The sequence below is a fragment of the Neofelis nebulosa genome, chromosome 12, assembly GCF_028018385.1.
Source record: "Neofelis nebulosa isolate mNeoNeb1 chromosome 12, mNeoNeb1.pri, whole genome shotgun sequence".
Lineage (NCBI taxonomy): Eukaryota > Metazoa > Chordata > Mammalia > Carnivora > Felidae > Neofelis > Neofelis nebulosa.
In genome coordinates this window covers 28935088-28953242 of record NC_080793.1, presented here as the reverse complement: position 1 = coordinate 28953242, position 18155 = coordinate 28935088, and the positions used below count along the sequence as shown (strand labels likewise).

At 41.1% G+C, this 18155-nt stretch overlaps 1 long non-coding RNA gene across 1 annotated transcript; it reads left to right on the top strand.

Moving 5' to 3' along the window:
- The first annotated feature begins 1371 nt into the window (after positions 1–1371).
- On the top strand, positions 1372–10947 carry LOC131491573 (uncharacterized). Its single transcript, XR_009251530.1, has 3 exons — positions 1372–1677; positions 8900–9012; positions 10823–10947. It is a non-coding gene; the product is annotated as an uncharacterized LOC131491573 (long non-coding RNA).
- Positions 10948–18155: the final 7208 nt, after the last annotated feature.

Sequence of the window (18155 nt, the reverse complement as noted above, 5' to 3'; positions counted from 1 at the left end):
CAATTATGTGTGTCAATTTCTAAATTGAAAATAATAAAATCAATATTAAAAATATCTGGACTTGTAGTCTTCTGTGACTTGCCTAACAATCATTTGTCAAATAAATTGTTGATCTTTTGAACAGTATTTAATAAGGCTTCCAATTCCAAAACTACTGTGTTAACTGTTTTTAATTGGTTTGGTTATAGAGTCAGTGAATGTGTATTCATGTTGTGCTCAATGCTGGGAATAATGTGAGCGAAAACAAATGAGTTGCCATTTTGACTCTGCATGACTCCTTGAAAGCTTAGACTGTATCTTTGACTAGCATCTGGACCTCCATTTTTGGCTGGGTCCCATTACAAGGCCTCCTATTACTATTTTTAGGAATATAATTTGCCTAGAAGTTCTTCATCCAGCTCTTCAGTTGTATTTTCTTACAACAGTGGGTGCCACCCTTGCTACATTGACAGAGAGCCTAAAAAATATGGTATTCTCTGCAGAAGCATAGTTGATCTGGAATACAAATTCAGAAGAATTTTTCTGCAGAAATATGACTCTATTTCATGAACAAATTATATAATTACAATCAGGGATACATTGTTTCAGATATTAAAAAGCTGTTGGATGAAGCAAATTTGAGAGCTTTAAAAATAAACTCAAGCCAGTGAAAGAAGAGTTAAGTATTTAAATAATATCTGGGAACGCTGATGAGTTGAAGAATTAATGAGCACATTAAGGTTAATAGAGGACATTTAAGAGTTGTCCTTTATTTGGGAAGAGGACACTAATCATGATGACAATCATACTCAGCAGATATGAGGTTTTCTCCAGGTGTTCTGGCCACCCTCACTTGCCTGACTCATAAACCTGGCCAGCGTGGTCGAAGAGGATTAGAAAAAGAGACAATCACAAAGTACGAGAATTTTCCCCAAGCTAGCACGATATCCCCATCTACCACATGCTTAAGTTTCTGACACAAGTCCTGGATTTTGGCATTGGTCTTAGAAGATACTCAGGTTGTTTTTCATCCTGCTATAATGCACATTTGTGTATTCAGTGTGTTGAATGAGCTCAACTATTTGGGGTGATTCTCCTGAAGACAGAGATCATGCCTTAACCAGCTCAAAGTTCTTTGTGCTAAAAACTGAGATTTCACGTGGAAAGTATTCTTCAAAAGTTTGTTGTATGTATGAACAAACGAAACATTTTTCAGGTGCTTGGGTGGTTCAGTCAGTTAAGTGTCAGACTCTTGATTTTGGCTCAGGTCATGATCTCATGGTTTGTGAGATCAAGTCCCATGTGGAATTCTGTGCTGATGTCACAGAGCTTGCTTGGGATTATCTCTCTCTCCCTCTCTCTCTCTCTCTCTCTCTCTCTGCCCCTCCCATGCTCTCTCTCTCTCAAAATAAATACCTAAACTTAAAAAAAAAAGATTTTTTCCAACTATACATAATGTAAATAACGCATCTTGTGAAGTCAAATCTATTTCAACACCAAAAGTCCAGTTACAATATAACCATGGTTGACTCATGGGCTCACTAAAGCAAAGTCAGTCACTAATATCCTGTTTTTGAGCATTCTTCCTCATGGCCAGTTTGGCTGCTATAGGTCACATTATTCCCTAACAGGCTTCATCTTGGATAGTACATGGCATACTGAATGACATTACAAGGAGCACCTTGCCTTGTCTATGAGGTAAGCAAAATGTTTTAGAATATCTGCTATAGGAACCTTAGCTATTCATAATTTAATGAGGTGTATGTGGTCATTTTTTGTTTGAAACATGAAATTTGAGTGCTAATACTTTGATAAGTTATAAACTTCTACCCTTTCCTACTTTCATGCCCCTCCTATTTTCTACTGATTCAGTATTTGCCAGCCATGTACCATATGAAAATTCAACATCATTGTGTGAAAAAATAATAATGAAGAGGGAAGAGAGGACAGAAGGAAAGGGAAAAAGAAAGATATCATTTACCATTGCTTCATAGCATGATTTTTATACTCTTTGATACATTTTCTCTACATTTCTATGCAGAGAAATGTTGGCCGTCTCATGAAATTTAACAGCACCCTCCTTCAAAGGAAATCGACCAAAAAAATACTTAAAATGTCCTCTTGGGAAATAGTTTTAAACTCTCATGTTATTAATTGAATTGTGTCCCCTGAATATTAATCTGTTGAAGTCCTAACCCCCTGTACCCCAGAACGTGACCTTATTTGGAAATAGGGTCTTTGCAGATGTAATGAGTTAATGAGGTCATACTGGCATAGGGTGGACCCCTAACCCAATATGACTGGTATCCTTATAAAAAGGGAAAATCTGGTAGGATTCAGCCATAGAAGAATGGAATTGTAGTGGCCAGAATGGCTTTATTCAAATGCCTCGTTCTTTCCACATGGTGGCTTGGGCAAACAGTCCGACTTCGTCCATGGTGGCTTAGGGCTCCAATACAAGTGTTCCAAGAGCAGGGAAATGGAAGCTGACATGCTTTTATAAGGCCTGGGCTCCAAAAATGGCCCAACATCGCATCTTTAATATTTTATCAGTCAGAGCAAGTACATAACCTGCTCAGAACTCAAAGGGAGGCAACATAGACCCACATCTTAATTGGGAAGAGTTTCTAAAAATCTTCACCCTAACTTAATGTGCTACATGACTCTTATCAAAAATTATTTCCATATGTACTTAGAAAAACCATTACATTAATTACAATTCACTGATCATTTTAATTTTTCTTTTTTATTTATTTATTTATTTATTTATTTTTTATTATATGAAATTTACTGTCAAATTGGTTTCCATACAACACCCAGTGCTCATCCCAAAAGGTGCCCTCCTCAATACCCATCACCCACCCTGCCCTCCCTCCCACCCCCCATCAACCCTCAGTTTGTTCTCAGTTTTTAACAGTCTCTTATGCTTTGGCTCTCTCCCACTCTAACCTCTTTTTTTTTTTTCCCTTCCCCTCCCCCATGGGTTTCTGTTACGTTTCTCAGGATCCACTTAAGAGTGAAACCATATGGTATCTGTCTTTCTCTGTATGGCTTATTTCACTTAGCATCACACTCTCCAGTTCCATCCACGTTGCTACAAAAGGCCATATTTCATTTTTTCTCATTGCCACGTAGTATTCCATTGTGTATATAAACCACAATTTCTTTATCCATTCATCAGTTGATGGACATTTAGGCTCTTTCCATAATTTGGCTATTGTTGAGAGTGCTGCTATAAACATTGGGGTACAAGTGCCCCTATGCATCAGTACTCCTGTATCCCTTGGATAAATTCCTAGCAGTGCTATTGCTGGGTCATAGGGTAGGTCTATTTTTAATTTTCTGAGGAACCTCCACACTGCTTTCCAGAGCGGCTGCACCAATTTGCATTCCCACCAACAGTGCAAGAGGGTTCCCGTCTCTCCACATCCTCTCCAGCATCTATAGTCTCCTGATTTCTTCATTTTGGCCACTCTGACTGGCGTGAGGTGGTATCTGAGTGTGGTTTTGATTTGTATTTCCCTGATGAGGAGCGACGTTGAACATCTTTTCATGTGCCTGTTGGCCATCCGGATGTCTTCTTTAGAGAAGTGTCTATTCATGTTTTCTGCCCATTTCTTCACTGGGTTATTTGTTTTTCGGGTGTGGAGTTTGATGAGCTCTTTATAGATTTTGGATACTAGCCCTTTGTCCGATGTGTCATTTGCAAATATCTTTTCCCATTCCGTTGGTTGCCTTTTAGTTTTGTTGGTTGTTTCCTTTGCTGTGCAGAAGCTTTTTATCTTCATAAGGTCCCAGTAATTCACTTTTGCTTTTAATTCCCTTGCCTTTGGGGATGTGCCGAGTAAGAGATTGCTACGGCTGAGGTCAGAGAGGTCTTTTCCTGCTTTCTCCTCTAAGGTTTTGATGGTTTCCTGTCTCACATTCAGGTCCTTTATCCATTTTGAGTTTATTTTTGTGAATGGTGTGAGAAAGTGGTCTAGTTTCAACCTTCTGCATGTTGCTGTCCAGTTCTCCCAGCACCATTTGTTAAAGAGACTGTCTTTTTTCCATTGGATGTTCTTTCCTGCTTTGTCAAAAATGAGTTGGCCATACGTTTGTGGGTCTAGTTCTGGGGTTTCTATTCGATTCCATTGGTCTATGTGTCTGTTTTTATGCCAATACCATGCTGTCTTGATGATGACAGCTTTGTAGTAGAGGCTAAAGTCTGGGATTGTGATGCCTCCTGCTTTGGTCTTCTTCTTCAAAATTACTTTGGCTATTCGGGGCCTTTTGTGGTTCCATATGAATTTTAGGATTGCTTGTTCTAGTTTCGAGAAGAATGCTGGTGCAATTTTGATTGGGATTGCATTGAATGTGTAGATAGCTTTGGGTAGTATTGACATTTTGACAATATTTATTCTTCCAATCCATGATCAGGGAATGTCTTTCCATTTCTTTATATCTTCTTCAATTACCTGCATAAGCTTTCTATAGTTTTCAGCATACAGATCTTTTACATCTTTGGTTAGATTTATTCCTAGGTATTTTATGCTTCTTGGTGCAATTGTGAATGGGATCAGTTTCTTTATTTGTCTTTCTGTTGCTTCATTGTTAGTGTATAAGAATGCAACTGATTTCTGTACATTGATTTTGTATCCTGCAACTTTGCTGAATTCATGTATCAGTTCTAGCAGACTTTTGGTGGAGTCTATCGGATTTTCCATGTATAATATCATGTCATCTGCAAAAAGCGAAAGCTTGACTTCATCTTTGCCAATTTGGATGCCTTTGATTTCCTTTTGTTGTCTGATTGCTGATGCTAGAACTTCCAGCACTATATTAAACAACAGCGGTGAGAGTGGGCATCCCTGTCGTGTTCCTGATCTCAGGGAAAAAGCTCTCAGTTTTTCCCCATTGAGGATGATGTTAGCTGTGGGCTTTTCATAAATGGCTTTTATGATCTTTAAGTATGTTCCTTCTATCCCGACTTTCTCAAGGGTTTTTATTAAGAAAGGGTGCTGGATTTTGTCAAAGGCCTTTTCTGCATCGATTGACAGGATCATATGGTTCTTCTCTTTTTTTTTGTTAATGTGATGTATCACGTTGATCGATTTGCGAATGTTGAACCAGCCCTGCATCCCAGGAATGAATCCCACTTGATCATGGTGAATAATTCTTTTTATATGCTGTTGAATTCGATTTGCTAGTATCTTATTGAGAATTTTTGCATCCATATTCATCAGGGATATTGGCCTGTAGTTCTCTTTTTTTACTGGGTCTCTGTCTGGTTTAGGAATCAAAGTAATACTGGCTTCATAGAATGAGTCTGGAAGTTTTCCTTCCCTTTCTATTTCTTGGAATAGCTTGAGAAGGATAGGTATTATCTCTGCTTTAAACGTCTGGTAGAACTCCCCTGGGAAGCCATCTGGTCCTGGACTCTTATTTGTTGGGAGATTTTTGATAACCGATTCAATTTCTTCGCTGGTTATGGGTCTGTTCAAGCTTTCTATTTCCTCCTGATTGAGTTTTGGAAGAGTGTGGGTGTTTAGGAATTTGTCCATTTCTTCAAGGTTGTCCAATTTGTTGGCATATAATTTTTCATAGTATTCCCTGATAATTGTTTGTATCTCTGAGGGATTGGTTGTAATCATTCCATTTTCATTCATGATTTTATCTATTTGGGTCATCTCCCTTTTCTTTTTGAGAAGCCTGGCTAGAGGTTTGTCAATTTTGTTTATTTTTTCAAAAAACCAACTCTTGGTTTCGTTGATCTGCTCTACCGTTTTTTTAGATTCTATATTATTTCTGCTCTGATCTTTTATTATTTCTCTTCTTCTTCTGGGTTTAGGCTGCCTTTGCTGTTCTGCTTCTATTTCCTTTAGGTGTGCTGTTAGATTTTGTATTTGGGATTTTTCTTGTTTCTTGAGATAGGCCTGGATTGCGATGTATTTTCCTCTCAGGACTGCCTTCGCTGCATCCCAAAGAGTTTGGATTGTTGTATTTTCATTTTCGTTTGTTTCCATATATTTTTTAATTTCTTCTCTAATTGCCTGGTTGACCCACTCATTCGTTAGTAGGGTGTTCTTTAACCTCCATGCTTTTGGAGGTTTTCCAGACTTTTTCCTGTGGTTGATTTCAAGCTTCATAGCATTGTGGTCTGAAAGTATGCATGGTATAATTTCAATTCTTGTAAACTTATGAAGGGCTGTTTTGTGACCCAGTATATGATCTATCTTGGAGAATGTTCCATGTGCACTCGAGAAGAAAGTATATTCTGTTGCTTTGGGATGCAGAGTTCTAAATATATCTGTCAAGTCCATCTGATCCAATGTATCACTCAGGGCCCTTGTTTCTTTATTGACTGTGTGTCTAGATGATCTATCCATTTCTGTAAGTGGGGTGTTAAAGTCCCCTGCAATGACCACATTCTTATCAATAAGGTTGCTTATGTTTATGAGTAACTGTTTTATATATCTGGGGGCTCCGGTATTTGGCGCATAGACATTTATAATTGTTAGCTCTTCCTGATGGATAGACCCTGTAATTATTATATAATGCCCTTCTTCATCTCTTGTTACAGCCTTTAATTTAAAGTCTAGTTTGTCTGATATAAGTATGGCTACTCCAGCTTTCTTTTGGCTTCCAGTAGCATGATAAATAGTTCTCCATCCCCTCACTCTCAATCTAAAGGTGTCCTCAGATCTCAAATGAGTCTCTTGTAGACAGCAAATAGATGGGTCTTGTTTTTTTATCCATTCTGATACCCTATGTCTTTTGGTTGGCGCATTTAATCCATTTACATTCAGTGTTATTATAGAAAGATACGGGTTTAGAGTCATTGTGATGTCTGTATGTTTTATGCTTGTAGTGATGTCTCTGGTACTTTGTCTCACAGGATCCCCCTTAGGATCTCTTGTAGGGCTGGTTTCGTGGTGACAAATTCCTTCAGTTTTTGTTTGTTTGGGAAGACCTTTATCTCTCCTTCTATTCTAAATGACAGACTTGCTGGATAAAGGATTCTCGGCTGCATATTTTTTCTGTTTAGCACACTGAAGATATCGTGCCAAGCCTTTCTGGCCTGCCAAGTTTCAACGGAGAGATCAGTCACGAGTCTTATAGGTCTCCCTTTATATGTGAGGGCACGTTTATCCCTTGCTGCTTTCAGAATTTTCTCTTTATCCTTGTATTTTGCCAGTTTCACTATGATATGTCGTGCAGAAGATCGATTCAAGTTACGTCTGAAGGGAGTTCTCTGTGCCTCTTGGATTTCAATGCCTTTTTCCTTCCCCAGTTCAGGGAAGTTCTCAGCTATAATTTCTTCAAGTACCCCTTCAGCACCTTTCCCTCTCTCTTCCTCCTCTGGGATACCAATTATGCGTATATTATTTCTTTTTAGTGTATCACTTAGTTCTCTAATTTTCCCCTCATACTCCTGGATTTTTTTATCTCTCTTTCTTTCAGCTTCCTCTTTCTCCATAACTTTATCTTCTAGTTCACCTATTCTCTCCTCTGCCTCTTCAATCCGAGCCGTGGTGGTTTCCATTTTGTTTTGCATTTCGTTTAAAGCGTTTTTCAGCTCCTCGTGACTGTTCCTTAGTCCCTTGATCTCTGTAGCAAGAGATTCTCTGCTGTCCTGTATACTGTTTTCAAGCCCAGCGATTAATTTTATGACTATTATTCTAAATTCACTTTCTGTTATATTATTTAAGTCCTTTTTGATCAGTTCATTAGCTGTTGTTATTTCCTGGAGATTCTTCTGAGGGGAATTCTTCTGTTTGGTCATTTTGGATAATCCCTGGAGCGGTGAGGACCTGCAGGGCACTTCCCCCGTGCTGTGGTGTATAACTGGAGTTGGTGGGCGGGGCCGCAGTCTGACCTGATGTCTGCCCCCAGCCCACCGCTGGGGCCACAGTCAGACTGGTGAGTGCCTTCTCTTCCCCTCTCCTAGGGGCGGGATTCACTGTGGGGTGGCGTGGCCCGTCTGGGCTACTTGCACACTGCCAGGCTTGTGGTGCTGGGGATCTGGCGTATTAGCTGGGGTGGGTAGGCAAGGTGCACGGGGGCGGGAGGGGCAGGCTTAGCTCGCATCTCCTTAGGTGATCCACTTCAGGAGGGGCCCTGTGGCAGCGGGAGGGAGTCAGATCCGCTGCCGGAGGTTTGGCTCCGCAGAAGCACAGAGTTGGGTGTTTGCGCGGAGCGAGCAAGTTCCCTGGCAGGAACTGGTTCTCTTTGGGATTTTGGCTGGGGGATGGGCGGGGGAGATGGCGCTGGCGAGCGCCTTTGTTCCCCGCCAAGCTGAGCTCTGCCGTGGCGTCCGGGGGCTCAGCAGCTCTCCCTCCCTTTGTCCTCCAGCCTTCCCGCTTTCTGAGCAGAGCTGTTAACTTATGACCTCCCAGACGCTAAGTCGCGCTTGCTGTCAGAACACAGTCCGTCCGGCCCCTCCGCTTTTGCCAGCCCGACTCGGGGGCTCTGCTTGGCTGGCGAGCTGCCCCTCCGCCCCGGCTCCCTCCCGCCAGTCCGTGGAGCGCGCACCGCCTCGCCGCCCTTCCTACCCTCTTCCGTGGGCCTCTCGTCTGTGCTTGGCTCCGGAGACTCCGTTCTGCTAATCCTCTGGCGGTTTTCTGGGTTTTAGGCAGGTGTAGGTGGAATCTAAGTGATTAGCAGGACGCGCGGTGAGCCCAGCGTCCTCCTACGCCGCCATCTTCCGGAACTCCTCCCATTTTAATTTTTCAAAATCATTTTTTAGGCAAGGATTTATTAATTAAGAGATTAAACATCTTTCAAGTCCCCTGCCTTATCCCCTTCAGTCAGCATTTATATGTCTCATTATATCCAATGTGTGCATTTATTTTTTATAATTATACTCATAAATTAATTCATAATACCCCAATAATCCTTAAAGCATCTTGTCCTCTACGTCTTTTGTAATTTCCCTTAGAGCAAAAAAAGGGAAATTTTGGATACATCATGCTAAATACAAGGCAGAGATTGGGGTGATGCTCCTACAAACCAAAGAATGCCAAAGATTGCCAGCAAGCCATTAAAAGCTAGGTAAGAGGACAGATTCTCTCTCATAGCCCTCAGAAGGAATCACCCTTCCAACACCAAAATCTTAGATTTGTAGCCTCCAGAACTGTGATATAATTCATTTCTGTTATTTAAGTCACCCTGTTTGTGATACTTTGTTACAACAGCCCTAGCAAACTAATACACCTTCTTTGAAGTCATTGACTGGAAACAATAGTGTCTGTCTTGCCAGGACAGGCTATGGGGCTCATGGGTGCCTCAGTAAGTTAAGGGTTCATGACTTTGCTCAGGTCATGAACTCAGGGTTGGTAAGTTCAGGCCTTGAGTAGGGCTCTGTGCTGACAGCTCAGAGCCTGGATCCTGCTTCGGATTCTGTGTCTCCCTCTCTCTCTTTCTCTTTCTGCACCCCCCCTCCTCTGCTTACTCTCTTTCTCTCAAAAATAAAATGAACATTAAGACAGGCTACTACCACACTCCCACCCACATTGAAACCATACTATGAGACAGCAGAACCTTGACTTCTGCTTGGCTGAAGCTTTAAAAATCACTTACCACTGAAACGACACTGTACCTTATCTTGCTCTCTTGTGATTAATTACACAAAGCAGAGGCAGGAATAGCAGTTAACACACAGGTGCTCCTCATAGAGCTTTCCTATTGTTGACCCTAAGCAATGGTGAGGCAGGAGCTGTTGACTGATACATTACATAGATTAATGTAAGAGATATTAATGAGTTCAAGGGCGTTCTCCTTATTTCTATTCCCCATAGCCTCTAGTTTCGTGCTGAGCACAGAACTATTATTTAGTACTTAATCTTTGATAAATGATATTATCAACTCTCTTCAACTGTTTATTTTTGCTTTGAAATATTTTGAGTAAAAATATAAGTAAAACAACTTGTTTTCACTACATGTAAATATCAATATCAATAGGTACAAAAGGTATTGAATTTCTGTTCTTTCTGAGAAAGCTTTTCTGTAAGGGGACCTCAAAGACAGACAAGCTAGTCTCTGTCGCCATCTAGGGAAAATAGAGGATTATAACAGTATAGAGCTTAAATTTAAATTTCGGCTTCCGAAGGAATAGTTAAAACTATACTTAGAAAAATGCAGGAATATAGAGTTTGCACATAGAGATGCTTCCTTTTTCTATGTAGGGTAGGTCAGTGTATACTTTCACTGTTTGTTATCTTGTCCCAGCTTGCAGGTGTATGACCAATGTGATTAACTATTTACTCATTTAACGAATCTCTGTTTACCCACTACTATATTCAAGGCACTGTAATGGTAATTAAAAGCAGTATATAAAAAAAGAATCAAATGTTATAGATGGGTAAACAGGTAAAAAGAAAGCAGTATAAGACACCTTACCCACGAAAGAGTCAATCGTGTGATATAAGGGAGTCTGACTTAAAATTTCTGTTTAAAGTAATTTATTCTGCCCTTGCTATGCTACAAAAAATAATCAAAATCATACCCATTTTTGGGTACTCTGTTCACTACTAGCCCTCCCACTGTCCATTTGGATCCATTATTGCTTTCTTTCATCTCTCTGGACTTTCTAACCCCTTGGCTTTGCCCCTATGTTCCTGGTTTAGGCTGAAAGCTACCTTTTGTTTTGAAGACTTCTTGGTCACACTTCTTTGACTTTGTTCTTGAGAATTTTTTCTTAAATGTGACTTCTTTCTTTACTCTAGCTTCTATGCCAGCCTTAGACAATTCTAACAAACCAAAAATTATACTGGGAAGCAAAAATGACACTCATTGAAACCCTGGGCCTTAAGTTCCCTTGTACACTGGGGATGAGACAATGCCTTCTTTACTCTCTGTTTAGGAAATGCAGTACAAACCAGTGTGCACCTAGCTGTCAATAATAATCCCTACACCTGGCTCAAGCATCTGTTTTGCTGGCCTCCCACCTCAAGAAAGCTGCCAGAAAGCTTATCAGGTGGGTGTGTTCCCTGCCACCAAGAAAGAAAATTCACTGCAACTTGGAGAGCAGATTAGTGTAGATTTTGATGGGCAGGTTACTTCAGAGGACCCTCACACTTTCCCCACATCCAAGTACTAGCCTTAATAGGCCCTGAGTATGTTTCTGAAGAAGTGTAAAATTGTCAGGTGCGAAGTGACCATACCTTCTGTTATGGACTGAATTGTGACTTCCCAAATTCTTAGGCTGAGGTCCTAACCTCATTCTCCTATGCAATAACCCCAATCTTGGTTCAGTGCTCTTTCCTCTCTAGAAAATGTGGCTCCATGGAATCTTCAACTCAAGTAACAGCTCTGCTTAGAAGGTGAGTCTGTCTTTCCCTTGATCTTAACTCTTCTTTGTAGAGGCATAAAGGTTTTTCAGGCAGCAATAAATGGTTGTCTTCTTTAGGGGAGATCAGTAAAGTATCAAAGAAATTCCCTTAGCCCCAAATATTCCTCACGTCACTTCCCTCATAACTTACCCATGCACATGGATCTTCCTGAGATCACTGCAAAGGCTATCCAGTCCCCCCAGTGCTCATTATCAATACATCTTTCATGTTGCTCCTAGGAACTTCAAAAATGTGTCAAAATAAGACAAGTAAGCACCTGCAAGGCCACATTATGATCTCACTGAGATCTCACTTAATTTCTCAATTTTCTCAAATTATGTTCAATTATGATGTTCTAATTCCCTGAATCGAGTTATACTGTAAGGTGAACATCAGATGATGTTATATCTCAGGACTCAAACTCCTCTCACTCATTTCCACTGTCAGAGATTTTTTTTTTATATGTATTTTTTTTGGGGGGGGGGAGAGTGCAAGCAGGGGAGTGGCAGAGAAAGGGGAACAAGGGATCAGAAGTGGGCCTGGTGCTGACTGGTTGACAGCAGCAAGCCCGAAGTGCTGCTCAAACTCATGAACCGGGAGATCATGACCTGAGCTGAAGTCAGATACTAAACCAACTAAACCACCAGGTGCCCCTCCATTGTCAGAGTTTTAATTTCATTCTTGTTTCTAATACCTTCTCCCCAATATCAGCACAGTGAATTTTTTAAAAAATTGAGCCATACTCATATTGCTTTTCTCCCAGTAAAAAAAATCCTTCCACAGTACCTAAAATGTGGGCTATGAAGCTCCTAAATTAGCATAGACTACCTTGTGTGATAATTCCAATTTTATCACCAGCAACTCCCTCTTTTGCATTTAATGATCAGATCACACCAATCTACTTACCTTTCCCGAATACAATATGACATTTTACAACTCCCAGTTTAAATATATGTCACTCTCCTTGCCTGGAAGCCTTTTCTCTCACATACTCATTTGGCTGCCCTTAATAACCTTCCAACTTCAGCTCTAGTATCAATTCTTCCAGGAAGTCCTTTGTAACCCATTCCCAGACTGCAGCAAAGGTCACTCACTCACCCCCATGCCTCACAAATTACACTGTCTTTACACTCCATTTCCCTAATTAGACTGAGAAGGTGCTAAGGGAAGAGTTCAGACCTTTCCCATCTTCTGATACCAGCACCAACACAGGAATTGAAAACTGGCAAGTGCTAATTAAACAATTTATTCTAGATCACAACAGATCAAGAGAAACATGCTCTATAAGTGTTTGCTTGTTTGTTTTTTGTGGGGAGTGAGGGGTCATTGGGATGGGAGTATTAAAAATGTTGTTTTTGCAATACCTGAGTCATCTAGGTAAGAGAAGTCCCTCAGCCCAATAGCTCCTGTGCCCAAGTGTCAGCAAGGATGGAAAGAAGTCGGAACCCTTGTACACTACTGGCGAGAATGTAAAATGGTGCCACCATTAAGGAAAACGTTATGAAGATTCCTCAAAAAAATTAAAATAGAACTATGATATGATCCAGCAATCCCACTTCTGGGTATATATCTAAAAGAATTTAAAGCAAATCTCAAAGCAATGTTTAACGCAGCATTATTCACAATAGCCAATAGGAGGAAACAACCCAAATGCTCATCAACAGCTGAAAATATAAAGGGAATGTGGTATATACATATAAAGGGAATAAAAGAGAATTAAAAGAGAAGGAAATCCCGTCACATGCTACAACATTAATGAGCTTCAAGGACGTTATGCTGACTGAAATAAGCCAGTCACAAAAGGACAAATATTACATGATTTTCATTCATACGAAGAACTCAAAATCATAGAAACAGAAAATAGTTGGTTGCCAACGGGTGCTGGTGGTGAGGAAAGATTAGTGTATAGTGAGTACAGAATTCCAGTTTTGCAAGATGAAAAAGTTCTAGAGATCTACTGCACAATAATGTGAAAATACATAACACAACTGAATTATACACTTTAAAATAGTTAAGATGATAAACTTAACCACATTTTTGCACCATTGGTGGGAAGGTAAACTGGTGCAGCCAGTCTGGAAAACAGTGTGGAGGCTCCTCAAAAAATTAAAAATAGAACTACCTTATGACCCAGCAATTGCACTACTAGGTATTTATACAAAAGATACAAAAATGCTGATCTGAAGGGGTACATGTACCCCAATGTTTATAGCAGCACTATCAACAATAGCCAAAGTATGGAAGTGCTCAAATGTCCATTGACTGATGAATGGATAAAGAAGATGTAGGCATTTTTCGGAGAGTTCCGGAAGATGGCGGCGTAGGAGGACGCTGGGCTCACCGCGCGTCCTGCTAATCACTTAGATTCCACCTACACCTGCCTAAAGAACCCAGAAAACCGCCAGAGGATTAGCAGAACGGAGTCTCCGGAGCCAAGCGCAGACGAGAGGCCCACGGAAGAGGGTAGGAAGGGCGGCGAGGCGGTGCGCGCTCCACGGACTGGCGGGAGGGAGCCGGGGCGGAGGGGCGGCTCGCCGGCCAAGCAGAGCCCCCGAGTCGGGCTGGCAAAAACGGAGGGGCCGGACGGACTGTGTTCTGACAGCAAGCGCGACTTAGCGTCTGGGAGGTCATAAGTTAACAGCTCTGCTCAGAAAGCGGGAAGGCTGGAGGACAAAGGGAGGGAGAGCTGCTGAGCCCCCGGACGCCACGGCAGAGCTCAGCTTGGCGGGGAACAAAGGCGCTCGCCAGCGCCATCTCCCCCGCCCATCCCCCAGCCAAAATCCCAAAGAGAACCAGTTCCTGCCAGGGAACTTGCTCGCTCCGCGCAAACACCCAACTCTGTGCTTCTGCGGAGCCAAACCTCCGGCAGCAGATCTGACTCCCTCCCGCTGCCACAGGGCCCCTCCTGAAGTGGATCACCTAAGGAGAAGCGAGCTGAGCCTGCCCCTCCTGCCCCCGTGCACCTTGCCTACCCACCCCAGCTAATACGCCAGATCCCCAGCACCACAAGCCTGGCAGTGTGCAAGTAGCCCAGACGGGCCACGCCACCCCACAGTGAATCCCGCCCCTAGGAGAGGGGAAGAGAAGGCACTCACCAGTCTGACTGTGGCCCCAGTGGTGGGCTGGGGGCAGACATCAGGTCGAACTGCGGCCCCGCCCACCAACTCCAGTTATACACCACAGCACGGGGGAAGTGCCCTGCAGGTCCTCACCGCTCCAGGGACTATCCAAAATGACCAAACGGAAGAATTCCCCTCAGAAGAATCTCCAGGAAATAACAACAGCTAATGAACTGATCAAAAAGGATTTAAATAATATAACAGAAAGTGAATTTAGAATAATAGTCATAAAATTAATCGCTGGGCTTGAAAACAGTATACAGGACAGCAGAGAATCTCTTGCTACAGAGATCAAGGGACTAAGGAACAGTCACGAGGAGCTGAAAAACGCTTTAAACGAAATGCAAAACAAAATGGAAACCACCACGGCTCGGATTGAAGAGGCAGAGGAGAGAATAGGTGAACTAGAAGATAAAGTTATGGAGAAAGAGGAAGCTGAAAGAAAGAGAGATAAAAAAATCCAGGAGTATGAGGGGAAAATTAGAGAACTAAGTGATACACTAAAAAGAAATAATATACGCATAATTGGTATCCCAGAGGAGGAAGAGAGAGGGAAAGGTGCTGAAGGGGTACTTGAAGAAATTATAGCTGAGAACTTCCCTGAACTGGGGAAGGAAAAAGGCATTGAAATCCAAGAGGCACAGAGAACTCCCTTCAGACGTAACTTGAATCGATCTTCTGCACGACATATCATAGTGAAACTGGCAAAATACAAGGATAAAGAGAAAATTCTGAAAGCAGCAAGGGATAAACGTGCCCTCACATATAAAGGGAGACCTATAAGACTCGTGACTGATCTCTCCTTTGAAACTTGGCAGGCCAGAAAGGCTTGGCACGATATCTTCAGTGTGCTAAACAGAAAAAATATGCAGCCTAGAATCCTTTATCCAGCAAGTCTGTCATTTAGAATAGAAGGAGAGATAAAGGTCTTCCCAAACAAACAAAAACTGAAGGAATTTGTCACCACTAAACCAGCCCTACAAGAGATCCTAAGGGGGATCCTGTGAGACAAAGTACCAGAGACATCACTACAAGCATAAAACATACAGACATCACAATGACCCTAAACCCGTATCTTTCTATAATAACACTGAATGTAAATGGATTAAATGCGCCAACCAAAAGACATAGGGTATCAGAATGGATAAAAAAACAAGACCCATCTATTTGCTGTCTACAAGAGACTCATTTGAGATCTGAGGACACCTTTAGATTGAGAGTGAGGGGATGGAGAACTATTTATCATGCTACTGGAAGCCAAAAGAAAGCTGGAGTAGCCATACTTATATCAGACAAACTAGACTTTAAATTAAAGGCTGTAACAAGAGATGAAGAAGGGCATTATATAATAATTACAGGGTCTATCCATCAGGAAGAGCTAACAATTATAAATGTCTATGTGCCAAATACCGGAGCCCCCAGATATATAAAACAGTTACTCATAAACATAAGCAACCTTATTGATAAGAATGTGGTCATTGCAGGGGACTTTAACACACCACTTACAGAAATGGATAGATCATCTAGACACACAGTCAATAAAGAAACAAGGGCCCTGAATGATACATTGGATCAGATGGACTTGACAGATATATTTAGAACTCTGCATCCCAAAGCAACAGAATATACTTTCTTCTCGAGTGCACATGGAACATTCTCCAAGATAGATCATATACTGGGTCACAAAACAGCCCTTCATAAGTTTACAAGAATTGAAATTATACCATGCATACTTTCAGACCACAATGCTATGAAGCTTGAAATCAACCACAGGAAAAAGTCTGGAAAACCTCCAAAAGCATGGAGGTTAAAGAACACCCTACTAACAAATGAGTGGGTCAACCAGGCAATTAGAGAAGAAATTAAAAAATATATGGAAACAAACGAAAATGAAAATACAACAATCCAAACTCTTTGGGATGCAGCGAAGGCAGTCCTGAGAGGAAAATACATCGCAATCCAGGCCTATCTCAAGAAACAAGAAAAATCCCAAATACAAAATCTAACAGCACACCTAAAGGAAATAGAAGCAGAACAGCAAAGGCAGCCTAAACCCAGCAGAAGAAGAGAAATCATAAAGATCAGAGCAGAAATAAACAATATAGAATCTAAAAAAACGGTAGAGCAGATCAACGAAACCAAGAGTTGGTTTTTTGAAAAAATAAACAAAATTGACAAACCTCTAGCCAGGCTTCTCAAAAAGAAAAGGGAGATGACCCAAATAGATAAAATCATGAATGAAAATGGAATTATTACAACCAATCCCTCAGAGATACAAACAATTATCAGGGAATACTATGAAAAATTATATGCCAACAAATTGGACAACCTTGAAGAAATGGACAAATTCCTAAACACCCACACTCTTCCAAAACTCAATCAGGAGGAAATAGAAAGCTTGAACAGACCCATAACCAGTGAAGAAATTGAATCGGTTATCAAAAATCTCCCAACAAATAAGAGTCCAGGACCAGATGGCTTCCCAGGGGAGTTCTACCAGACGTTTAAAGCAGAGATAATACCTATCCTTCTCAAGCTATTCCAAGAAATAGAAAGGGAAGGAAAACTTCCAGACTCATTCTATGAAGCCAGTATTACTTTGATTCCTAAACCAGACAGAGACCCAGTAAAAAAAGAGAACTACAGGCCAATATCCCTGATGAATATGGATGCAAAAATTCTCAATAAGATACTAGCAAATCGAATTCAACAGCATATAAAAAGAATTATTCACCATGATCAAGTGGGATTCATTCCTGGGATGCAGGGCTGGTTCAACATTCGCAAATCGATCAACGTGATACATCACATTAACAAAAAAAAAGAGAAGAACCATATGATCCTGTCAATCGATGCAGAAAAGGCCTTTGACAAAATCCAGCACCCTTTCTTAATAAAAACCCTTGAGAAAGTCGGGATAGAAGGAACATACTTAAAGATCATAAAAGCCATTTATGAAAAGCCCACAGCTAACATCATCCTCAATGGGGAAAAACTGAGAGCTTTTTCCCTGAGATCAGGAACACGACAGGGATGCCCACTCTCACCGCTGTTGTTTAATATAGTGCTGGAAGTTCTAGCATCAGCAATCAGACAACAAAAGGAATCAAAGGCATCAAAATTGGCAAGGATGAAGTCAAGCTTTCGCTTTTTACAGATGACATGATATTATACATGGAAAATCCGATAGACTCCACCAAAAGTCTGCTAGAACTGATACATGAATTCAGCAAAGTGGCCGGATACAAAATCAATGTACAGAAATCAGTTGCATTCTTATACACTAACAATGAAGCAACAGAAAGACAAATAAAGAAACTGATCCCATTCACAATTGCACCAAGAAGCATAAAATACCTAGGAATAAATCTAACCAAAGATGTAAAAGATCTGTATGCTGAAAACTATAGAAAGCTTATGCAGGTAATTGAAGAAGATATAAAGAAATGGAAAGACATTCCCTGCTCATGGATTGGAAGAATAAATATTGTCAAAATGTCAATACTACCCAAAGCTATCTACACATTCAATGCAATCCCAATCAAAATTGCACCAGCATTCTTCTTGAAACTAGAACAAGCAATCCTAAAATTCATATGGAACCACAAAAGGCCCCGAATAGCCAAAGTAATTTTGAAGAAGAAGACCAAAGCAGGAGGCATCACAATCCCAGACTTTAGCCTCTACTACAAAGCTGTCATCATCAAGACAGCATGGTATTGGCATAAAAACAGACACATAGACC